Here is a 25,954-nt window from a genome sequence, read left to right as displayed (position 1 = left end):
GCCAAGCCCAAGGGAGCCTGAGGCTAAGAGGGCCCCAGAGCACCCAAGGTCACTAGTTCCTCTGGGGTTACCCTGTCCACACCCCTGCCTCTCCCATCATCACTGATGGCATAGATTCCAGCCCACTCACTTCCTCTCCACCTCACAGGCCCCCTTCCTAACAGCTGAGATGTCACTTGGGCCACCATCTGCCCCACTGCCAAGTCAGAGACCTCTGTTTTCATTCTGGGGGTGTCAGGTACACACACCCAGGTTCACACACTTCCTGGTGCATGTATACACGGATACACACATATACCTAGGCCCCCAGACTAACAAATGTGGAGGCAAGCACTCAAATGATCACTCTGGGGCCACTTCTTCCCGCTCTCCCCCGGATCTGAGCCACCCTCACCACGCGGTTACTGCACTGTCCTCCTGCCCCTCACTGGCTCCAGCCTGGCTGAGGGTGTGGCCAGGAGGGCCAGGTCCCACGGGAGGGTCAGGCTGGGTGGGACTCCTCAAAGCCCACTGCCACCCCACCTGGATCAGCTCGCAGGCCCCGGAGAGCCGGAGCGATGGGTGGGTGGGGAAGGGGCACTCCACCCCCAGTTAGGGGCAGGTCCCCCATCCCCAACTCACCCTCTGGCTGGAAGCTTCTAGATGCCCGAAACGGGGAGCACATGGTGTCTGCAGTGGGGGAGGCGGGGGTCAGAGTGGATCCCTCTGCGCCAGCCGGCAGCGGGCAGGCGGGCCGGACCCTGAGGCCTGACGCAATGGAAAAAGAAACCACAGCCTAGGCTGGGCCGGGCCCCCTCCCCTCCTACTCCAGCAAGAGGGCCGGCAGGCAAGGTGTCATTAAGGGAGGGCTGGGCCTGCCATGCGCATCTGGGCAGGGCGGAAAGCTCCCTGATGCAGCTCCCGCGCGCCCGCAGGTAATTGGAGGCTTCGGGCTGGAGAGGGGGTCTGGGGAGCCAGGGCCCACTTGTGGATGGTCCTGACTCCTGGCCCAGATAGACATAAGCCTTCTGGGGTGACCAGGGCACCCGGGAAGGGATCAGAAGACAGGGATACAGAAGGGATAGTATTTCTTTTTACAGAAAGCAGGGCAGAGAGTGGGCAGGGCTTGGGAATTCCCCTTCATTCATTCAGTCAACATTCCTTGAGCACCTTGGGCTACAACAATGGATAAGACTCAGGCTTAAGCTCCCACAGGGTCCACTGGCCCCGGGCTTCTAAGGCATCTTACTCTTTAAGCAGAAAAAACAGAATCTGGGGACTCTGGGGCTGAGCCACAGGGCTAGAACATTCCAGTTTCAGCCAGAAACCTAGGAACCCATCATCCTTGGCCTCTCTCTTTCCTTCACCCCCTATTCTACTACTGTGGTTGGTTCTACCTCTAAGATGTATCCAGAATCCTCCCCATCTACCCCCTTCCACTCCTCTGGCCAATGACAGGTCTCCCTGAGTAACCCCAGACTCTCTTTTCCACACCAGAGCCAGAGGGAGTCTTGAAACATGCAATTTGGGGGCAGGGGTTTCCCTGGTGGCTCAGTGGCAAAGAATCTGCCTGCCAATGCAGGAAACACATTTAGGTTAGATCCCTAATCCAGGAAGATCCCACATATCACGGAGCAACTAAGCCCATGTGCCACAACTACTGAGTCTGTAATCTAGAGCCCGGGAGCTGCAACTACTGAAGCCTGCTTGCCTAGAGCTCATGCTCCTCAACAAGAGAAGCCACTGCAATGAGAAGCCTGTGCAATGCAACTAGAGAGTAGGCCCCTCTCCCCCGCCACCCGCTCTGCTCTCTGAAACTAGAGAAAAGCCCGAGCAGGAATGAAGACCCAGGGCGGTCAAAAATAAATAAATAAAAATTAAAAAAAAAAACACACACACATGCAAATCAGATGCTACCACAGCTCTCCCTGAAAATCTCCCAGGGCCTGCATTTCCTGGTCACACAATGCAAATCCTCTCCCGACCCTCCCCCTCATGCCATGCTCGCCCTCACTCCCCATGCCCCAGCCACGCCGGTCTCCTCCCGCTCTGCAAACGTGCCAACCTCGCTCCTGCCTCAGGGCTTTTGCACTTGCTCTTCCCCCTGCCAGAGATGCCTTTCTTCACACGACAGATCTTAGTTGTCAGCTTAATGTCATCCCCTCCACCAGAGGCCTTCCCTGGTCACCCAAGCAAATGTAATCTCAGCCCTGCATCATTTTCTTCGCAGAACAATGTGATGTACAAGCATTTTACTATCTGTCCATTTGCCTTGTGCGCTGCCTGTCCCTCTAGAGTGTACATGCCACAAGGGAGGGATTACCACTGTTTTCCCAGCACCTAGAACAGCACTTATGCTGTGGGCAGGTGTGGGATACATAGGTGCCAGATGAATGAGGGCGGGAACACCCCCCCACCCTGCCCCCTGCAGCCCCAGAGGAATCACAACCACTGCCCCACCGCACACATCACTCAAGAGATCACAAAGCCCTTTCTGAATCCCGGGACCCTCATCACTGCTCTAAGAGGCCAGCACTAGAGGGGTTCACAGTCCCACTTCACAGAGGTGGAAACTGAGGCTCAAGAAGGGGCAGTGATGCCAGGGAAGGATGGTGCTGAGGCTAAGAGCTAGGGCCACCCGACTCCGTCTTTCTCCCCCACTGCTGGCCCCAGTGGCTCAGGACCCAGAAGCTGGGTTACGCACCCCACCCGCTGTGGGGGAAAAGACGCCAAGGTGGCCTGCAGGGGCCCCAATTCAGACGTGGCCCGTGACAGGAGACACCAAGAGAGGGGCAGGCATGGGGAGAGGGATGGCAGGAAACAGGGGAGGCAGTGGCCGGGGGTGGAGACAGAGACCCAGATGGGGAAGAGGGAGAGGAGAGTTCGAGCTGCCCAGGGAGGCAGCAGCCTCCACTGCAGAGTCTCATCTGGTGGACAAGAGGCAAGTGCCACAGCAGCTGGCCTGTCAGAACTGGGGGGCCGCGTGTGCCCTCTGAACAAGTCTGCTCAAACTGATACCTGAAAAAGGAAATCCTGTTTTCAGTGCCAACTGCACGAAGTAAGGCTCTGTTGACTCTTGTCGTGGCGGTTACAAGGACAGGAGTGTGGTCCTCCAGACAGTACTGTGCCAAGGTTGACAGCACGGACTCTGGACTCAGACTGCCGGGGTTTGAATCCTTGGGGCTTTCATTTACCTGCTGTGTGGTCTCAGGCAAGTTACTTAACCTCTCTGGTCTTTGTTCCCCCTCTAAAAAAAAACAGGAACAGGGACTTCCCTGGTGGTCCAGGGGTTAAGAATCTGCCTACCAATGCAGGGGCCATGGGTTCCATCCCTGTTAAGATTCCACATGCCTCAGAGCAACTAAGTACCATGGGCCACAACTACTGAGCCTGCGTGCCTACAGCTCCTGCCCTGCAACAGGAGAAGCACTGCAATGAGAAGCAGCCCCTTCTCGCCACAACTAGAGAACGTCTGCATCCAGCAATGAAGATCCAGTGCAGCCAAAATTAAATAAATACATAAAATACAGAAACCTTAAAAAAAAAAAACACAGGAACAATAAAAGTGCTTTCATCAGGTATTGATGTCGAGGATTAAGTGAGGTGAAGCACTCAGAATGACACTCTGCAGCTCCTGCTATTAGCAGTGCTTCCAGATGGCTGGGGGCAGGGGCAGACGTGTGAGGTTTACAGTGCGTATAAAGGGGACCAAGGGTTAAAACTGGTTGAGTATATGGTCCTAGACTCCCCATCTCAGCTGGAAGACACAGCTCAGAGATGCCAAGGGAGACCAGGATGGTAAATGCGGGGTCAGGGAGGGAATAACAGACTCAGACCCCACACACTTCAAGGTCTATACTCCTGGGCCATGGCCCCCAGGATCCTGAGGGCATCTGAGCCTTCATTCAGGCAGCAGACCGTGCCCAGCGGTGTCTGATCACTGACAGCAGAGGTTCCCAGAGTGGCCTCCACTGTCATTGCTCCAACTATGGTTCCCAGATGGGCCTCCTCCCTCCCTCCTGCAGGTTCCTGGGCCCCAAACAGACCCGCTTAGTCAGAGTCCCCAGAGTGGCATTTGTCTTTAATGAGCCCTCCTGGTGGCAGGGCTTCCCTGATGGCCTACAGTGTAGGAGACCTGGGTTTGATTCCTGGGTTGGGACGATCCCCTGGAGAAGGGAATGGCAACCCACTGCAGTATTCTTGCCTGGAGAATTCCATGGACGGAGAGGATCCTGGCGGGCTCCAGGCCATGGGGTCACAAAGAGTTGGACACAACTGAGCGACTAACAGACACTCACTTTCCTGGTGACGCCAGCAGGGGGTTCAGGACACACAGATCCCAGAGGGGTGGGTAGGTGGGGCATCTTGTTAAAATGTAGCTGCCGGTGCCCACAGGTCTGGGGAAGGAGTTGAGAGTCTGCATTTTCAACAAGCTCCCAGGTGCTACTGAGGTGGCCCATCTGAGACCACACTTTGAACACCAAGCTGCTACATGGCGCCCGAGGGCTGACCACACCCGGGGATGGCTGTGGTTTAGCCTGCTCTTGGCATAATGAGGCAGTCGCCATATTTGGTCCCCATAAAAGCCCTGCCAGCTTCACATGCTGAGTTCGGGCTGAGTCTCGGCAAACCTGTGAGTCTGCAGCCACTGGTCTTAGGTGGGGACACTCTGGTAGCTGGAATCCTTGGTTGGCCAGCCACACGCCTGGTCCCCACTGGCCCTGATGGCCGCCCTTACTGACCTTTCAGGGTGGGAATACGCCTTGAACGCATCCAGATCTAAGTTGCCTCCTTCTCCCCATTTCCCAGAGGAGAAGACCCAGGAAGAAAAATGGCAACTGTATTAGAGTTCTCCCGAGAAAACAGAACCACTAGGAGGATATCTACCTAGAGATTTCTTTTAAGGGATCAGCGCATGCGTTTATGGGGGCTGACAAGTCTGAAATCTGCAGGGCGAGATGGAAAGCTGGAAATTCGGGTTACAGTTGATATTGTAGTCTTGAGTCCCAAATCCGCAGGGCAAGCCAGGTGGACTGGAAACTAGGCAAGGTTTCTATGTTGCAGTCTTGGGGCTGAATTCCTTCTTCTGGGAGAAACCTTAGTCCTTTCTTTTAAGGCCTCTGATTGATTGAATGTAGCCCACCCACGTAATGGAGAATTAACATAAGTCTACCGATTTAAATGCTAATCACATCTGAAAAATACCTACAAAAGCAACATCAGACAGGTGTTTTAACTGAACAACTGGTCACCATAGCCTAGCCAAGTTGACACATAAGATTAACCATCATAGCAACCTTCAGGTCCTAGGAGACCTGCTGTGGGGCAGGAGAACAGGGTGCTGAGGCTGGAGTTCTCAGCCAGCCCTTCCTAATCACGGGAGCTAGGAGAGCCCACTGCTACCCCGTCAGCTGGCAGGGAAGACAGGCTGTGGTGTGGCCATGCTGACAGAGACACGGGGTAAAACGAGAGTAATAATAACGCCTGCCTCAGGCCCTGGGCCCAGTGTGTTACAGACTTTATCTTCAATAGCTTCACAACATCCTTGAGCAAGCTGCTCTCACCACCCCTACTCTCCAGATGAGCAAACTGAGGCTTGGAAGGATGTGCATTCCAGACCCTCTGCTAATATGACTCTGGACAAGTCAGAGGCCTTTCTGAGTCTTGGCTTAGTTTTCTTGTCCACCAAGTGGAAATCACAAAGTGCCTGATACACTGTAGGTGCTAGCTCGAAATGAGAACATCTTCTCCAGGACCCTCCACCATTCTTAGGACGACATCCAAAAGCCCCCCATCACACTGCCTCAACACATTTCTGGCTCTAGCTATGCTGTTTACAGGGTCCCAAGAATACTTTTTCATGCCTCCATAGTTTTGCGCATGTTGTTCCATCTGCCTGGAATGCCCTTTCTTCTTCTTCAGTTAGCTCTCTCCTTCAAACTCAGCTGAGGAAAACCAAACGAAATCAATGTCACTATGCCCCCACCCCCAGGATATAATCTTAAAAGCTGGTCCAGTGGTTAAGACTCTGTGCTTCCACTGCAGGGCGTGTGGGTTTGATCCCTGGTCGGGGAACTAAGATCCCACATGCCATGCAGTGCGGCCAAAATGAATAAATAAAAAAAAAGTTTTAAAAGCTGGCAATACCAAGTGTCGAAAAGGATGGGGAGCAACTGGAACTCTCATGTGCTACCAACAGGAGTGTAGACTGGTTTCTCCAACTACTTTGGAGAAACCTCTGGCAGTGTTTACAAAGCTAAATGAATGTATCCGTTACGATGATCCCAGCAACGCCCAGCAGAAACATGCAGTATGTTCCCCAAAAGACACACCCGAGAACTTTCAGAGCAGCACTATTTGTAATAGCCCCAGGCCAGGAGTCCCCTAAGTGCCTATCATCAGGAAAGGGGATAAACAAACGATGAATGCTCACACAACGGACTGGACTGCCCTGAGCGCAAGGAAGCACAAGGATACCAACAATAGGAACGGGGTCTCCCGGACATGCTGAGTGGAGGACACCGGACACAAAGGAGCCTGTCATCCTGTACTATCTCATTTTGTTGTTGTTGTTTAGTCACCCAGTTGTGTCCGACTCTTCACGACCCCATGGACTGCAGCATGCCAGGCCTCCCTACCCCTCACCGTCTCTGGGGAGTTTGCCCAAGTTCATGTCCATTACATCAGGAAGTTAAACACAGACAAAACAAATCTATGTTGTTGGGAGTAAGGGTTGCAAGATAGTGGGGGAGGGTGTCAGTGACTGGGAGGGGCTACCAGGGGGCTTCGGGGCCGGTCATGTTTGTGTCTCGGTCTGGGGAGTGCTAACGCAGATGTTTTTGGTTTGTGAACAGTCACTGACTTGTACACTTGGGAAGTCTGCTCTATATTGTGTATTATACGTCAACAAAATGTTTAAAAAAAAAACACACATACAACTCGGGGACTGCTCTACAAAGCACCCCCTGAGCCCCTGACCCCGGACAGGGATGCACTTACAATTGTCACCATATTGCAACCACTGGCTTAGGAAATGTCACCCTCACATGAACTTAAAGACGGGACCAGGTCTATTTTCATCTCTGTTGTTCCGAGCACAGAGAGGCATAGAATGGGAGCTCGACAAACGTTTGCTGAAAGTACGGAAGAGTTAGGCTGAAGGGGAGACAACCCATGGCATCTTGGAATTGTGGAGGCCCGGGACTAGGGATGCAAAGTATCCAGAATCCTGGGATTCCAGAAATTAGGACTTCTCTGAATCTCTGAGCTGAAAGGCTTTAGCGTTTATCTGGTCCTACCTTCCAGCCACAGCCCCACCATCCCCATGTCCCACAGCCCTGGTTCTCTGAAGTGTATGTGTGTGGGGGTCCAGCCCCCAGCTGCTCATGCCCCCCGGGCCCTCCCTGCCCACCCACTGCTGCACTGGCCCCCTCCAGCAGACGTGCAGCCACCAGAGAACAGCCCAGTGCTCTAGTCAAGGTGGAGGGGGGCAGCATTTTGACACAAATCACTTCTCCACTTTAACTAAGGCTGCTGTGCCCTGAAAATGCTGCGCTCCCGACAGGCAGTCAGGCTATTGTAGGGATAAATATAGATGCAGACAGTGTGGGGAGGAGGCTGCTGCAGGGGTCAGCCCTGATGCCCTCTTCCGTCCCCTGAGGCCCCCAGCTTTGGCCAGACCACACCAGAGGGAGGCTATTCCCTGCAGCCCCCACCAAATCCATAAGCTCTAGACTTGGGGGAGGGGGCCTCCTCTAGGATCCCAGAGACCCTGGTTCCTCTGAGCCTTGTTCCAAAGGGCTCAGTCCCAGGGGTCTCCTGGCCTACCACCCTAGGGGTTGGCCCAGAAGGTTGAGTGGCAGCCTCCACCCTGCCCCCCAAGGAGCCAGGCACCAGGTTCTGCCCATTTTTTGCCCCCACCCCATGTCTCAGCCCCTTCATCTGCAAGGAGGGGCTGGCCATACCCTGGCCTCTGGCCTACCAGTAAGCACTCTAGGGGATGGGCGTGGTTGGACTCTGGGATGCAGAAAGCACATCAGGGACCTGGGGTGGGGGCTGGTGGGGGTGGTGCGCTGGTCAGGCTCAGAGTGGGGAACAAGCTAATGGAGGGTGGAGGGCATGGCGACAATGACCACCAGGCAAAGTTATTCCAACCTAGCTTCATTCGAAGGGTAGCTGCCTGCAGCTCCCAGGAGCTGCAAGTGGGGCAGCCTCAGGGATTGGGGTACAGCCCTGGGGCTCTAACCCCTGCTGCCCACAGCCAGCCAGGGGCCCTCCATGGGGAGACTAGGAGACAAGCGCTCCCACCTCTCGATGTGAACTCCCCACAAGTCGCTTCTGCTCTCTGCCTCAGTTTCCCGGCCTGTCAGGTTGCAGGCTCCTCCCAGCTTTGGGGAGTCTACATACTCTCCTTTGTCTTTGCTGGGCTGTGCCGGGCTTCTAGCCCAAGCTCCTGCCCAGAATCTCCAGGCTGATTGGGTCTGAAAGGTCATCTGGGCTCACTCAAGTGTCTGAATGGCCTTGTGGGCTCCTACCATGGTTGGGCACCCTAGCTCTCTGCAGATGGGACTCGCCACTTTTTGTTAAGGGTTTTCATCCTACCACACTGAAGAGGCACCCAGCCGCCCCTTCCCATCCAGACAGTCTGGAGGGGCCTCTCTGAGCCTCCACATCCCAGGCCACCCACCCCCTAGTCTGCCTCAGCAAGTCCTTCTGGGCAAGGACATGGCCATCTGCTCCTCAGCTCCTGGTCCCAGCTCTCAGCAAGTCTTCACAGAGGAGATGGAAATAATAGCATTGACCGAGTGCCTGGCCCTGTCCTGAGGCTTCCACCGTTCCATTTAGGCTGCCCTGCAAGCCTGGCAGACGAGCCCTATTACTACCACTCCATTTCACAGATCAGATAGCTGAGGCACAGAGAGGTTATGTAACCCACCTATCAGAGGTTGAACTGTGTCCACCCGAAGAGGTGTTAAAATCTTTATCCCTGGCACCTCAGAATGTGACCTGATTTGGAAAGAGGGTAGGTGCAGATGTGGAGTTAAGATGAGGACATCCTGGAGTACGATGGGCCCTGATTCCCACAGGACTGATGTCCGTAGGGGAGGATAATGTTTAAGACACAGAGGGAAGGCAGTCATGAGGCGGCGGCAGAGATGGGAGTGACACTGCCACAAAGCAAGGGATGCCTGCAGTTACCAGGAGCTGGAAGAGGCAAGGAGGTACCCTCCCCTAGAACCCGCAGAGGGAGCACAGCCCCGCCAACACCTTGAATTTGGACTTCCAGCCTCCAGAACTGTGCGAGAATACATTTCTGTTGTTTGAAGCCACCCAGTTTGTGGTGCTTCATTGCAGAGGTCCTGGGGAACTAATACCCCACCCAAGGTCACTCAGCTAGTCGGGGGCAAACCAGAGTGTGAAGTGAGGCAGGGCCCACTGTGCTCTTCCCCAGCCCAGCCCAGCCCTCGGGGGGGGGCCATGGGGATGTGACTTTGACTCGGGAAGATTGTTGGGACCCCAAGGAGGGAGTGGTTGGACAGCACCATCTGCTGGGAGCCAAGCATATGCTTTCCCGTGTCATGGGGAAGGGGACAGTGAGGGTACAGTGGGCAGGCCAGATGCCCCAAGCTCCTGAGGAGACACGGGAGCCACCAAAGGAGACAGAGAGGCGGGTGGTGGAGAGAACAGGCTCTTGAAATACCCTGAACAAGTTCCCACCTCAGGGCCTTTGCGGGTGCTGCTCTCTCCGCCCAGGCGCCCCTTCCTCCTTCATTCATTCAAAAACACCCATGGAGCACCTGCTGGGAACCAGGTAGGCTAGGATACAGCCATGAATGTCACGCCATCCATTAACATCTCAGCTTGAATGTCACCACCTCTTCCTCCAAAGTCTCCTTGACTCATGTCCCAACCCCCCATCACATCTCAATTACTTCACCTTGCTTTATTTTTTCTATGGCATTTTTGACCACCTAAAGTTTTCCTATCTCTGGCATTTGCTTGTCTTACTCTGTCCCCTCAACTCTATTTGGAGCTCTGTAGTTGTGCCTCAGCTTTGACACAGTCCCTGGCACAGAGGAGCTGGTTCAGAAAATATTTGCTGAGAAGGCTGCCCAGACAAGATGGTAGAATAGAAGGATCTGAGCTCACCTGCTCTTATGAAAACACCAAAATCACAACTAACTGCTGAACAACCATTGACAAAAAAGAAGTGGAATATACTAAGAAAAGATCTTCCACTTCCAAAGACAAAGAAGAAGCCATGACAAGATGGGGACAGACACCAGAAGCAAGAGGAACTATGATCCCGCAGCCTGTGAGACTGCAAACACAGAAAGTGGGACAAAATGAAACAGCAGAGGAATATGTTTCAGATGAAGGGACAAAATAGAACCCCAGAAGAACAACTAAGTAAAGTGGAGATAGGTAATTGACCTGAAAAAGAATTCAGAATAGTGATAGTAAAGATAATCCAAGATCTTGGGAAAAGAATGGAGGCACAGATCAAGAAGATAGAAGAAGTGTTTAACAAAGAGAAAATTTAAACAAGCAGAGATGAACAATATAATAACCAAAAGAAAAAATACAGTAGAAGGAATCAATAGCAGAATAAATGAGGCAGAAGAATAAATAAGTGAGCTAGAAGACAGAACGGTGGAAATCACTGCCATGGAAAAGGATAAAGAAAAAAGAATGAAAAAAAATGAGGACTCTGGGACAACATTAAATGCATTGATGTTTGCATTATAGGGGTCTTAGAAGAAGAGAGAGAGAAGGGGTCTGACAAAACATTTGAAGTGATAATAGCTGAAAACTTCTTTAACATGGGAAAGGAGACAGTCACCAGGTCCAGGAAGCACAGAGGGTCCCATACAGATATACCCAAGGAGGAACACACTGAGACACATATTAATCAGACTGACAAAAATTAAAGACAAAGAGCAAATATTACAATCAAAAAGGGAAAAGCAACAAATAACACAAGAGAATCCCCATAGGTTATCAGCTGATTTTTCAGCAGAAACTCTGCAGGCCAGAAGGGAGTGACATGATATATTTAAAGTAATGAAAGGGGAAAAGCTACAACCAAGAATACTCTTACCCTGCAAGGCTTTTATCCAGATTCAATAGAGAAATCAAAAGCTTTATAGACAAACAAAAGCTAAGACAATTCAGCACCATCAGACCAGCTTTGCAGCAAATGCTAAAGGAACTTCTCTAGGCCGAAAAGTAAAGCCCACAACTAGAAACAAGAAAATCACAAACAGGAAAGCTCACTGGTAAAGGCAAACATACAGTAAAGGTAGGAAATCATCCACACACAATATAATATCAAAACCAGCAACTGTGAGGAGAGTACAAATGCAGGATATTTGGAAACACATTGAAGTTAAGAGACCAGCAGCTTAATACAATCTTGTTTATATATCAAACTGCTATATCAAAACCTCATAGGAACTGTAAATCAAAAATCTACAATAGATGTACACACAAAAATGGGAAAGGAATCCAAACACAACCCTAAAGATAGTCATCAAATCACAAAAGAACAAAAGAGGAAAGGAAGAAAAAAGACCTACAAAAACAATCCCAAAGCAATTAACAAAATGGCAACAAGAACATATGTATTGGTAATTACCTTAAATGCAAATGGATTAAATGCTCCAACCAAAAGACACAGACTGGCTGAATGGATATAAAAAAAAGACCCATACATATGCTGTCTACAAGAGACCCACTTCAGATCTAGGTACACAAACAGACTGAAAGTGAGGGGATAGAAAAAGGTATTCCATGCAAACAGAAATCAAAGCTGGAATAGTAATAGTAATACTAAAAATAGTAATACTCATGTCAGGCAAAATTGATTTTAAAATATTGTTATAAGAAACAAAGAAAAATACTACATAATGATCAAGGGATCAATCCAAGAAGATACAACAATTGTAAATGTATATACATCCAGCATAGGAGTACCTCAACTTATAAGGCAGATGCTAATAGCCATAAAAGGAGAAATCATCAGTAACTGTGGGGGACTTTAACACCCACTTACATCAATGAACAGATCATCCAGACAGAACATCAATAAACAAACACAGACTTTATATGATATATTAGACCAGATGAACTTAATTTATATTTATAGGGTATTCCAACCAAAAGTAGCAGAATACACATTCTTCTCAGGTGCACACAGAACATTCTTCAGGATAGATCATATGCTGGGCCATAAGGCAAGCCTTGATAAATTTAAGAAAATTGAAATCATATCATCTTCCAACCACAACACTATGAGACTACAAATGAACTATAAGAAAAAAACTGTAAAAACATAAACATGTGGAAGCTAAACAAAATGGTGCTAAATGACCAATGGGTCACTGGAGAAATCACAGAAGAAATAAAAAAAATAAATAACTTGAGACAATGAAAACAAAAGCATGATGATCCAAAACATATGAGACACGGCAAAAGCAGTTGTAAGAGGGAAGTTTACAGCAACACAATCTCACCTCAGGAAACAAGAAAACTGCCATATAAACAACCTAAATTTACACCCAAAGCAACTAGAGAAGGAACAACAAGCAAAACCCAAAGTTTAGCAGAAGGAACGATATCATAAAGATCAGAGCACAGATAAATGAAATAGAGATAAACAAAATAGAAAAGATCAATGAAACTAAAAGTTGGTTCTTTGAAAAGAGAAAATTGATAATCCTTTAGCCAGACTCATCAAGAAAAAAAAGCAACAGTGCTCAATAAAATCAGTAAAACTAGAAATTAAAAAGGAGAAGTTGCAATGGACATCACAGAAATACAAAGGATCATAAGAGACTACTATGAGTAACTATATGCCAATAATATGGACAACCTAGAAGAGATGGATGAATTCTTAGAAGGGTACAGTCTCCCAAAACTGAACCGGAAGAAACAGAAAATATGAAAGGCCAATCACAAGCATTGAAATTGAAACTGTGATTACAAAACTCCCAACAAACAAAAGTGCAGGACCAGTTGGTTTCACAGGCAAGTTCCATGAAACATTTAGAGAAGAGTTAACACCTAGCCTTCTGAAACTATTTCAAAAAGTCACAGAGGAGGGACTTTCCCGGTGGTCCAGTGACTAAGACTTCATGCTCCTAATGCAAGTGGCTATGTTCAATCCCTGATCAGGGGACGAGATCCTATTAACACATGCCACAACTGATGGTTTACATGATACAACTAAAGAACTGAAAATCCTTCATCACACAATGAAGATCAAAGACCTGGCACAGACAAATAAATAAATACACACACACACACACACACACATATACATATGTGTGTGTATGTGTGTTTGTGTGTGTGTATATATATATATATATATATATATATATAGTTAAATTGCAGAGGAAGGAACATTCCTAAATTCATCTATAAAGCCACAATCACCATGATACTAAAACCAGATAAAGATATCTCTCTCTCACACACACACACAATTACAGGCCAGTATCACTGAGAAACATAGATGCAAAAATCTTCAACAAATACTAGCAAACTGAATCCAACAATACATTAGAAGGATCATACACCATCACCAAGTGGGATTTACCCCAGGGATGCAAGGATTTTTCAATATCCACAAATCAATCAGTGTGATACACCACATTAACAAACTGAAGAATAAAAACCATATGACCATCTCAAAAATGCAGAAAACACTTTTGATAAAATCCAACATTCATTTATGATAAAAATTTTCCAGAAAGTGAACAAAGAGGGACTATACCTCAGCTTAATAAAGGCCATATATGACAGAGCCACAACTAACATCATACTCAAAAGTAACACCCTGCAAGATGAAGAATAAGACAAGGATGTCCACTTCCACCACTTTTATTCAACATAGTTTCAGAAGTCCTAGCCACAGCAGTCAGAGATATTAAAAAAGGAATCCAAATTAGAAACAAAGTAAAACTGTCACTGTTTGCAGATGACATGATACTACACATTTGTTGTTTTTCAGCTGCTAAGTCCTGTCTGACTGCAAAATACCTAAAGATGCTTCCAGAAAACTAGTAGAGCCCATCAGTGAATTTGGTAAAGTTGCAGGATAAAAAAATTAATACAAATCTGTTGCATTTCTATACACTAAAAGCAAAAGAGCAGAAAGAGAAATTAAGGAAACAATCTTATTTACCACAGCATCAAAAAGAAGAAAATATCTAAGAATAAACCTACCTAAGAAGCAAAAGACCTGTACTCTGAAAACTGTAAAACACTGATGAAAGAAACTGAAGATAACACAAACAGATGGAAAGATATACCATGTTCTTGGATTGGAAGAATCAACACTGTCAAAATGACTATAGCACCCAAGGTAATCTAGAGATTCAATGCAACCCCTATCAAATTACCAATGGCATTTTTTGCAGACCTAGAAGAAAAAAAATCTTAAAATTTGTGTGGAAACACAAGACTCTGATCATTGAAAGTAATCTTGAAAAAAAAAAAAAAAAAAAGAAAGTAATCTTGAGAAAGAAAAACTGAGCTGGAGGAATTAGGCTCCCTGGCTTCAGAATATACTGTAAAGCTGCAGTAATTAAAACAGTATGGTCCTGGCACAAAGACAGACTTACAGATTAGTGGAATAGGATAGAAAGCCCAAAAATAAACCCACGCAGCTACAGTCAACTAATCCATGACAAAAGGAGGCAAGAATATAATGGAGAGAAGACAGGCTCTTCAATAAGTGGTGCCAGGAAAACTGGACAGCTACATGTAAAATAATTCTTTTACATCATATACAAAAATAAAATAAAAATCAATTAAAGACCTAAATGTAAGACTGATACTATAAAACTCTTAGAGGAAAACATAGGCAGAATGCTTTTTGACATACCACAGGAATATTTTTTTTTATTCATCCCCTAGAGTAATGGAAAAAAAAAAAAAATGGGACCTAATTAAATTTAAAAACTTTTGCACAGCAAAGGAAACCATAAACAAAACAAAAAGACAGAATGGGAGAAAATATTTGCAAATGATGCTACCGACAAGGGATTAATTTCTAAAATATACAAACAGATTATGCAGCTCAATATCAAAACAAATAACCCAATCAAAAAATGGACAGAGATCTAAACAGACATTTCTCCAAAAAAAGACGTACACATGGCCAAAAAGTACATGAAAAGATGCTAAACATTGCTAATTATTAGAGAAATGCAAATCAAAACTACAATGAGGTATCACCTCACACCAGTCAGACCATCATCAAAAGGTTTACAAACAACAAATGCTGGAGAGGGTGTGGAGAAAACAGAATCCTCCTACACTGTTGGTGGGAATGTGAACTGGTACAGCCATGACAGAGAACAGTATGGAAGTTCCTTAAAAAAAACTAAAAACAGAACTACCACATGATCCTATCCTATTACTATCATTTTTATTACTATCATTCACAGCAACATGGATGGACCCAGAGATTATCACAGGAAGTGAAGTAAGTCAGAGAAACACAGGTATCATGTATCACTTATATGTAAAATATTTTAAAAGGTTATACAAATGAACTTATTTACAAAATAGAAATAGACTTTGCAAACAAACTTACCAAAGGGGAAAGGGGTGGCAGTCGGGGGTAGGGGGGAGATGAATAAATGAGAAGGTTGGGATTAACATATACACACTACCATATATAAAAACAGATAATCAACAAGGACCTACTGTATAGCCTAAGGAACTCTACTCAATATTCTGTAATAACCTATATGGGAAAAGACTCTGAAAAAGGATGGATATATGTATAACTGAATCACTTTGTTGTACACCTGAAACTAACACAACATGGTAAATCAACCATAATATGAAATAAAAAGTTTTCTAAAGTCTGTGAATAAACAAATCATACCTATAAAACATACATATAAAACAGTAAATAAACCCTTAACATATTATGCTATTAAAAAACATCGTTGAGGAACGAATAGATGGCTGCATGATGAGAAAAGCCTTCCTGCATGGCAGGGACCCAAAGCCACCGGTGGAAACCACACCACCCGGGCAAAGCCCTCTTTGGTTTACAAGCCCTTTCCCAGCTGCCTTTAAGGACCACGTGAAGAAAGCAAAGGAGCAGCTCCTGATGGAAAGCCCTCCACGTCTAGATGAAGAAACTGAGGTCAAAAAAAAAAAAAAAAAAAGAAACTGAGGTCAGAGAGATTAAAAGATGTGGCCCAGGTCACCTGGAGGATGGGTGACTCTCCCCAGGACACCCCAGATCCCTGAGTCTGCAGACAATGACCCACCCAGGTCAGCAGCTGCCATGACCTCCTCCCCCAGATCCCAGGGTGAATCAGTGCTGGATGAATCTCACCTCTTCCAGACTCACACTTTTCCCTTCCCTCAGGCCAGCGCTTGCTCCTCCTCCAACGGCAGGGCCACCACCCTCAGATAGTGCCCCAGCAATCAGCACAGCGAGACAAGGATCTTCCCAGAGTCCCCAAAGGGTAAGCTCTTGACTCTTCCGCGTTCCATGACCCAACATTACAGACCCATTCAACAAGGAGGGGCGGACGCAGCCATCTTTAAGTGCAGGGAAAATGCCCTGAATAGGATGGACATAAGATGCTCTTGTCGTCTCTGCAGCTGACCCTCTGGGGAGGAGGGCAGAGAACAAGCTGACATATACACACCCCCACACACCCCCAGATGAGGGGAGAGAGTGGCCAAGAGCCCAAGAAAAACTAAGCAAGGTGATGCAGCAGTGAGGGAGGCATCAGCAGCTAGGGATCAGGGATCAGGAATCTCGGGGCGGGTGGAGAAATGCTCCAGGTCATGGGCCAACACACCCCTTGACTTCACCACAGAGCAGAGGCAGGGTGGCCCAGCGAAGGGAGGAGACACTGGTCTGGGAGCCAGGATGTGCTGTGGGACCTCAGGAAGCCTTGAATCCCCTTGGGACTTGCATCCTCCTTCTGGGGAATGGGGGCGGGCCGTGATTCATCTTCTCCACCTGCTGCCTTCCCAGATCCTAGGGTGACCTGGCCTCCCAGTTCCCAAAGAGCCCACCCTGTGTCCTGGGTTGGGGAGTAGGCATGAGGGGAGGGAACCCTGTCCCCCTCTCTGAGGCCATATTCTCCCAGCTGGAGGGGGCTGGATTCCTGAAGTGACTGCCTGTGACTCAGCAGCCCCTGCAAGTTTCTGAGGAGGGGAGAGCATCAGGCAAATGGGGCTCCGGCCTCGGCTGAGGACTTCTCAGCCCTTGCTTGGTGACCCTGCTCCTGTGGGAATTCCTAGAGAATGCTCTTCCGTTTTCCATCGCCCATTAGAGCCCTGTGAGGCCGGCCCAAGGTGGGGGAAATGGGACCACCCCACTGGATGTACCATCCCCCATGGTGCTCTCTTCAGCCTATTGGCCCCTTCCTGCTCAGGACCTGACCCTGGAATAGCCTAAAAGTCTGCCATCTGGATTCTGAGGCTTCTCTCTCCAGGAAGAAGGTGGAAGAGAGAAGAGCCGAGCTGGCCTGAAAAAATCCCAGAAGGAATCTTCAAATCAGCAACCCACATCAGGCTTACTAATATTCCCATAACCATGATAACCATGGCTAATGTTAACCCAGTGCTTATCATAGACAAGTCACCACGCGGGCGCATGAGCCCTTTGTTGTTGAATTTAATTCTCACGGCTTCCTTTGCCAAGAACAACACAATCACCCTAAAAGATTGTAAAGGTGTAGAGTAGTGCTCTCACTACTTCACTGGTACAGAAACTGAGGCGCTCTCTCCAACCCTCTTCTTACATCCCTGAGTTTTTAAGTCCTGTGTTCTCTGGGAGGAAGGTCCCACGACCACCAGTGCACCCAACTTTGCAGAACATCTGCCCCCTGCCCCCAGTTCTAGTCTCCCAGCAGCCCAGTAAACTGGATTGAGTCATACTTTGCTTCATTTTACCACCGGAAAAGCCCGTAAGCCATAGGAGTGGCAAGGCACCTAAAAAGGGGCAGGCTGAGGGCCAGAACCCAAGAGTCCACATTCTTAGCCCAGGGTTCTCTCCATAGAGAAAACTGCCTGGGTGACCCCTCACTCGGACCAGCTCTGTCACGTGCCTGGGGCATTCCCACTCACTGGGCTCCACGGCAAGGTACTGCAATAAAACCACTCCTTATGTTTACACCCTGCCTCTGTCTGCATAGACTGTGGACAATCCGCCCATTTTACAGATGATCACCTGGAGATTCAGAGGGAAGGTCGTGGCCAAGGGCGCATTGCTGGGTAGGTGTTCAGACCCAGGTCTCCCCAGCTCCCCATGAGGGCTGGTCAGAGGCAGGTTGCAGCTGCCGAAGGTTACAACCTGGCTCCTCTCCCCAAAGACTGAAGCTGTGGGTACCCCAAGAAACCGAAAAAGTTCCCCCATCCCTCAGTGACAGCTGACACCCCTAGGGGAGCAAAAACTAAAGGTCAGTGGGACAATTCCCCCAGATTCTCCGCCCCCTCATCACTCCCCCCCCCCCCCGCCTCCCCCCCGATGTAATAGGGCCAGGGGGAGTCCCAAACAGCAAGAACCACTTCCACCTGCCTACCAGAGCCCTGGGTTCCACCTGTGACCTTGGGCAAATCACAAATCACAGCCCCCTTTGAAGGAGCCCCTTCCCCAAAGAGGCTTGTCCAACGAGGCTGGGGGGTGGAATAGGAAGAGGAAAGTCAGAGCCCTCTATCTTTTCAAAGAAACAGCGCTGCGGGGGAGACGGGGACCAGGAAGGAAGAAAGGGTCTTGCTCTTTCTCCACGCTTCCTCCCTCCCCGCCTCCCTCTCCAAACACACAGGTGCCAGACAGCTTTTTCGAAAAAACTAGTTTGCAAACACACTCCGACTTCTGGGAAGCTGCCCAGTTCCACTCCCTCTCTTTACTCCCTCTTCCTCGGCAGGGAGCAGATTCTCTAGCAGGTCCCAGGGGCTGCGGGCGGAGGCGGGGGTGGTGGGCCCAGGTGGGAGCAGGGCAAAAGTTGGCGAAGAGCGGCCCCGATCCTGCCCCGAGCCAGCCTGACTCCAAGACTTCCGCAGCTTCAACGGTGGCGGGGCTCCACCTTCCCGACGCCTCCCCCCCACCCCCCCCGGGATCCTCGGGCGAGGTAGGAGGACGCGGCTGCGCTTGGACCCTGGAGGGCCCCTCGGTTCTCCTGGCACCCTGCCCTCGGCTCCCCCACGATCCGGGAAGACGCCAGGGCGCCCCCGCGTGGCCGGGTCGGAGCTGAGTCACCGAAACGCCGGAGTCTGGATGCGAGCGGGTGGCAGGAGCCTGGGGCTCCGCAGCCCCTCGAAGCCGAACCCAGCTTCCTTCCAGCTCGCCACTGGCTCCAGAAGCCGAGCCCCCAGGCCGAACTTCAGCCCTCGCGCCACGGGCCGCAGCCCGCCCCTTTGCCAGTCAGGGCCCCCGCTCACCGCGGGTCCGGCGGGCGCCGCTCCCGGTCACCGCGCGGCTGCCGCTCCCTGCGCTCCGGACCACTGGGGCATCCCAGGGCGCTCCTCTGCTCGGCCGGGCCCGCGGGCGCGGGACGGGCTCAGGGCGCTGCCCCTGCGGCCATGGCCAGCTCGCGTGCGCTCCCAGCCGCTCGTGGTCCGGTCCTCCTCCCGGGCCGGGCGGGCGGCGGCGGCGTTGGCTGCCGCTCGGGCTCCTCCCTCGGCCGAGGAGGGGGGCGGGCGTGGGGCGGGAAATGGGAGGCGAGGCGGGCGCTTCCTGGAGGGGCGAGCGCTCCCACGGGCGGAGCGGGGGCGCTGTCCCGCCCGCCGCCGGTGGTTCGGACCCCGCGGCTGGCGCGCCCTGGCGCTCCGGGTTCCCAGCGCCTCGGGGTCCCGTGGGTTCGAGGCGGGGATCCCAGGATCCGAACGTTCGAGGCTAGAATCCGAGGGTCCTAACGTTGCCTGCTAGGACTCCGCGGATCGGAATGCGGGGTGGCTCGCCCTCGCCCAGGCCGGCCTCGTCCGAGCTGCGGGCACCTCCGGGTTGCCTGCATTGTGCGCCCGGCTCCGAGGGTGGGCTCTGCCCGGGCCTGCGGGGCCGTAGGGCGCCGCCTGCTGCCTCGACCCCAAGGGCTGTTGGACTCAACGCTGCGCCCTCGGGGGATACACCACGGGGTTTGGTTCTGGGCTGTACTGACAGCACTGGGATCGCTGTGTTTTCTCTCCACCCCTCCCCTTTTTTCTTTTTTTCTTAGTAAAAGAGCTCGGCGTTTTCTTGTCGCCGCCAGGGACTGGGAAGATGACACATACCACACATACGTATTTCTCTGACAGACAATGGGATAAAGACAGTTCGAACGGTGCCGGCGACTAGGCGGGCCCTCGAGAGCCTGGCGCCCAGTCCACCCTTCAGCGGTGTCCCTCTTTCCCCATAAGAGGCACCGATTTCGAGCTGCAGGTCAATCGACAGAATTTCCGTGCCCGTTCCCCCGCCCCTCTCCCCAGTCCAGTGCTCCAGACAGGAGCTTCATTTAACCAGACTATGGAGGACAGGTCTCCGGACCTCCAGTCCACGTCCAAAGCCCTTGGCGCCGGGGCTCACGGACTGGAGTTAACCCGGAGCACTTGGGTTGTGAGTTTTCCATTCCAGGCAGGCGAGGGTTAACTGGGAGACTCACGTTGCAGCCAGAGAGCCTCCCTCCACTTCTGAGTCACTGGCACTTTGCAGCCTTAGAGGGCGGCTGTTACACAGCCCCAGGGCTCTGAGCTTTGTTCTCCGCCTGCCTGCTCCCCGATCCATCCTTCTTTCCTACAAACTCTCTGCTTTTTCTTCCACCTAAAAGTCCTCAAAGCCCTCAGCCCAGCTGTGGGGTAAACCAATCCAGAGTCATTCTTAGACCCAGCTGCAGCCGCTTTTCCTCCAGGAAGCCTTTCCTGATAGATCTGACCCCTAGAATCCCTCTTCTCTCCTTGCTCCAGAGCAGAAGAGTCAGGCGCTGGGATGCATGGTGGTGAATCTAAGCTGAGAGTCCCTTCCTCGAGGTGCTCACCTCTCAGAGGCAAGACCATGGCCCAGGCAATCATACTACTGTATGAAAAGTGCAAAGGGAACTTCCCTGGTGGTCCAGTGGCTAAGCCTCTGCCCGCCAAGTGCAGGGGGCCCTGGGTTCGATCCCTGGTCAGGGAACTAGATCCCACAAATAAGAATTCCTGTGCCTCAACTAAGGATCCCACATGCCACAAAGAAAATCAAAGATCCTGAGTGTTGCAACTAAGACCTGGCTCGGGCTAATTAGTTAAAAAGTATAAAATTATAGTGATGGTTACACATCTATAGATATATTCAAAACCATTGACTTGTATACTTTAAAGAGGTGAATGCTATAGCATGTGAATTACATCTCAATAAACCTTTTTTTTAAAAAAGTCAGGAATTAGGAGAGCGTACAGGTCAGTTGTTTAAGGCCAAGTGTCCATCACAGTGGATTCTACAGTCTGTCTTTGATCCACACACAATATGGGGCTGTTAGTACAAAATGTTGAAGCCTTTTCTTGCCCTGATAGAGACTTCTCTGTGCACAATTGGGAAGCCTCCATTTCCCTAAATAGGCTGATAGGAGGGTGTGTGTGTCCACGTGCACCCATGGCTCGTGGATTAGACTGACTTGAAGCAGCAGCACCTGTGTAGGGGGCCCTGGCTGGCCTCAGGTGTGTGTGAGCAGGATGAGGATGGAGCGTGTCCAGTAATTTACACTGCCTCTTAAATCACCCCAAGCATCATCATCTCTCATGGCTCTGGGGGCCTGCTGGGCTCAACTAGGGCAGTTCTTGCTCAGGATTTCTTATCTAGAAGTTTTCTTACACATTTATCTGGCAATCAATGCTGGCTGTCAGCTGGGACTGCAGCTGGAACACCTACCTGTGACCCTTGGAAATGGAAATGGAAATGTGACCTGGACTTCCTCATAGCATGGCGGGAGGGTTCCAAGTGTGAGTATCCAAGGGAACCAGGTGGAAGCCTTATTATCTTTTCTAGGACTCGGCTTTGGAATTCGTATAACGTCACTTCTGCTGCAATCACTGGCTCGTTCCATAGGCCCCGCCTCTAGGTGAGAGGAGTTTTTAGGAATCATCCTCATCTTTAGGAAGAGCATGTGGGAGGGGAGATATTATGGTAGCCATCTTTGGAAAATACCATCAGCAGACACATTAGAGATAGAGACATCCCACTCCAGGATCTCATGGAGAGGTGGGCGTGGCTCACCCCACTCCTACATCTCAGGCACGGAGTTGTGGCCCCTGGTTTGAATTCCAGCCTGTTCAGTGACCGCCTAGGTGAGATCACTCAATCCTCTAGGCCTCAATTTCCTCCTCTGTAAAATGGAAGGACAGAGTTAGTATCTGGTGTCTAGCCTGATACCAGGCATGCCTGGACAACAGGGCTAGCCTGTTGTTATTGCTACTTTTAAGATCCAGGGTTGTGGTCACTCTAATACAGAGATATCTCCTTCTAGGGTCAGGATGCCCAGGATTTCCCCCACTTCCTCGGGCTTGCCCTTTATTTGGCCCCAGACATATCCATCAGCCCAGGTCTTGTACTGCAGTGTGCAAGTGTGTGCAGGTGTGGGGACTATGGGCACAGAAGACTGAGGCTTCTGGCCTCCAAGACTCAACCTGAGGACCCCATCTGGCCTTTGTTCTCTAGTGAAAGTTTCTCTTCTGTCACCTCCTCCTTAGGGCAAAGGTCAATTTCTAGGCAGCCAGGGCAGGGCTGTGGCTGGTATGGGATGAGCAACAGGTGTGGCTTCCAAGGGCAGGGTGGGGGGTGAGTGGGGGGACCAGGGCTCCAGCTCTGGAGTCACACTGGGTGGGGGTGGGGTGCTGCACTGGGGTAGCTGGGGGAGGAAGGAAGACCAGCTGCCTCTGGGCCCAGTCCTGGGAGGATCTTTATCAAACCAGCCACCACAAGGTCTCATCCAGGAAGCTCCAGATATGTCCAGATGGCACACACAGTTCTGTCTGGGGCCACCGCCCTCAGGCCTGGCCAAGGCTGAGGGCCAGAGGCAAGGCTAGCAGGTCATAGAGCTCTCGTGCCTTCCTAGGGGCCCTTCTCTTTGAGGAATACACACAGACCCACAGACCAATTAAGTCTCCAGCCAGGAGTCCTCCTTAAATGCTCCCCAAAGTCCTCCCTCCTTAAATGCTCCAAAGTTGGAATTGGAGCTCCACTAAATACTTGTTGTGTGACTTTGGGCAAATCTGGTGCCTCTCTGGGCCTTATTTGTAAAATGGAGGACATTGTCACTGAGACTGTGGCTATGGGTCTAGAGGCGTTCCCAGAGGGTGAAGTCCTGCAGAACCCTAACCAGGAGAGGCAGCCAACCAAGGATTCAGATCCACTGAGGCAGTGCAGTGATGGGGCATCAGGTCATCTCGGCACCTGGAGAAAGTAGGTCCTTGTGGTTTGACTCATTTTGCTGATGCCCTCACTAATGTGGAAACTGGGGCAGCGCCTGTGGGATTCAGAGTCACAACATTTGAAAGTTGTTAAGAGAGTAGATCCTAAGAGTTCTCTCAAGGAAAAAACATTTTTTTCTTTTATTTGTATCTGTAGGAAATGATGGATGTTAATAAACTTAGCATGGTAATCATCTCACGATGTATGTATTCATAAGTCATTCTATATACATTTGAAATGTATACAGAGCATGCATGCTCAGTCGTGTCCGACTCTTTGCAACCCCATGGACTGTAGCCCACCAGGCTCCTCTGTCCACGGAATTTCCCAGGTTGGAGAAATCCCATGGACAGAGGTTGGGTTGCCTGGAGTGGGTTGCCATTTCCTCCTCCAGGGGATCTTCCAGACCCAGGGATCGAACCTGCATCTCCTGCATTAGCAGGCAGATTCTTTACCACTGAGCCACCTGGGAAGCCCTAAATTTATACAGTGCTATATGTCAATTATATCTCAATAAACTGTAAAGAAACAAACAAAAAGGTTGTAAAGACCCAGGTTCGATTTCTGGCACTACCATTTACTAGCTTTCACACACTATGTTTATTACTAGGCTGCCTTTGGGCAAATTAGGAAGAATCTCTGGGTCTCAGTGTCCTCATCTGGGGAAGGAGGGTCACCAGGATCTAATGGGACAAGATAAGGAAGGATTCAAAGGCTTACCTCGCCTCTCTGAGGGGCAGCATACTCCAGTGGGTCGCCAACGTGGCTGCACATCAGAATCACCTGTGGAGCTTTCGAAATACCATTCCATTCTTAGGAAGGGAGTTTAAAAAGCTCCTCAGGGGATTCTAGTATGCAGTCAGGCTTGAGATCCACTCACCGGTCTGTGGCTTTACTTGGTGCAGCCAGCAGCACTGACATCACTTGGGCGCTTCTTAGAAATGCAGGATCCCAGGCCCCACCCCAGACCTGCTGAATCAGAATTTTCAAGTTAATGAACTCCTCAGATGGTTCAGTGCACACGACAGTGTCTGTAACAATGATTTTTTTTTTTTTTAGTTTGAGAGGCACTGGCTCAGAGAGTGAACTTCAGACATGTGTTTAGGGGAAGGACGGACGGGGCAATTTGGGAGGATCTGAGACCTAAGGGAGTGGGAAAGGGAGATAGAATGGAGGCCAAGGGACAAAGTAGCAAAATGAGCTGATCCTAGCCTTGCCGTTAGACCTGGGAATTCACCAGCCTGGTCACATTCTTCGTGAGAAGACTCAGGCACAGAAATGGGGAGCACCTTTTTAGTATATGTGCTGCCAGAGCGAGCACATGGAGCACCATTGTGATTACACTGCTTACTGGCTCAGAGCCTTAGGTTTCTTTATCTGTTTTCATTTATCTGTTTAAACTGAGCTTACTTTGGGAAGGAAAGTGACAGTGAGACTGGATCTCATCAGTGTGGGGTAGAAAAATAGTACTGGCCTCCAAACAAGTTGGTGGCGGGAAAGGTAGTTTCTTTTTTTTAAACCAAGCGAGTGTGCTTAGTCGCTCAGTCATGTCTGATTCTTTGCGACCCCACGGACTGCAGCCCACCAGGCTTCTCCATCCATGGGGATTCTCCAGGCAAGAACACTGAAGTTGCTATGCTCCAGGAAACCAGGTATGGCCATTTAAAAAATATTTATTTATTTGGCTGCTTTGGGCCTTAGGTTGTGGCACGCAGCCTCGGTAGTTGTGGTGCATGGGGTAAGTTGGCCCACGGCATGTGGGGTCTTAGTTCCCCAACCAGGGGTGGAACCTGGGCCCCCTACATTGGAAGGAGGATTCTTAACCACTGGACCACCAGGGAAGTCGAAGAGTAAGTCGTTTAGTAAAATGAGCATGGTGACGGTCCCTGACGTCAGCCCGGGCAGCTCTTCAGGGCTGACAGTGCTGTGGTTTATTTCAGGGCATTTGCTGTCAGTTTCTTGGAGTTTCGAACTTGGACAGGGCTAAAGGGGAAAGAAGAAGGGAAAACAAGCAGCAAATGAAGAGTGCCTCTGAGCTCTGGGTTCTGCTTGGTGTGTAACCCGCATGGCCCGGAGCTTTTAATCCACGCTGTTCCTTCCTCAGCTGTGACCTCCATGGTCAAGAGCTCCTCAAGCTTTGAGGAATTCATCCTCCAGTCTTAGACAAGAGGAGAAGGCAGTACAAACCCTCTCAGTGTGAAGGTGCACCATGATGGTCTTGGCGTCATTTCCCAGAAGGGAAAGACTGAACTGGGGCTCCAGGTTTCCAGCTAAACTTCTTGAATCTTCTACCTGCCCACCCCCTCCCCCATGACCTGGCTGCTGGCCTCACTCCTTGCCTGGGTGCCCTGATCCTGGCCCCGCCCAGACTGCTTGTATTGACTGACTAATGCTGACTCCAGGCAAGTATTCTTGGGTGCTTGGCACTTTGGCCAGAGGACTTTCTCCTCCCACTTGCCGGAGGACCAAGGACAACATGGAGGATGGCAAAGGTCAAGGACTGAGCCATCCAGGTGAATCACAAGCCGGCTGGGACATCTCAGGTTCCCAAGCCATGTGGAAACAGCCTCC

At 50.2% G+C, this 25,954-nt stretch overlaps 1 protein-coding gene across 1 annotated transcript in view; it reads right to left on the bottom strand.

Moving 5' to 3' along the window:
• Positions 1-19,526, bottom strand: part of CPNE2 (copine 2) — a 52,931-nt gene extending 33,405 nt beyond the window's left edge. The window contains exon 1 of the mRNA XM_061138567.1: positions 19,408-19,526. The gene's annotated coding sequence lies outside the window, so the exon portion shown is untranslated. The remainder of the gene's footprint in view (positions 1-19,407) is intronic.
• Between the last annotated feature and the right edge of the window lie 6,428 nt (positions 19,527-25,954).

This window comes from Dama dama, chromosome 4, assembly GCF_033118175.1.
Source record: "Dama dama isolate Ldn47 chromosome 4, ASM3311817v1, whole genome shotgun sequence".
In the NCBI taxonomy this organism is placed as follows: Eukaryota; Metazoa; Chordata; class Mammalia; order Artiodactyla; family Cervidae; genus Dama; species Dama dama.
This window is presented reverse-complemented; position numbering and strand designations above follow the sequence as displayed.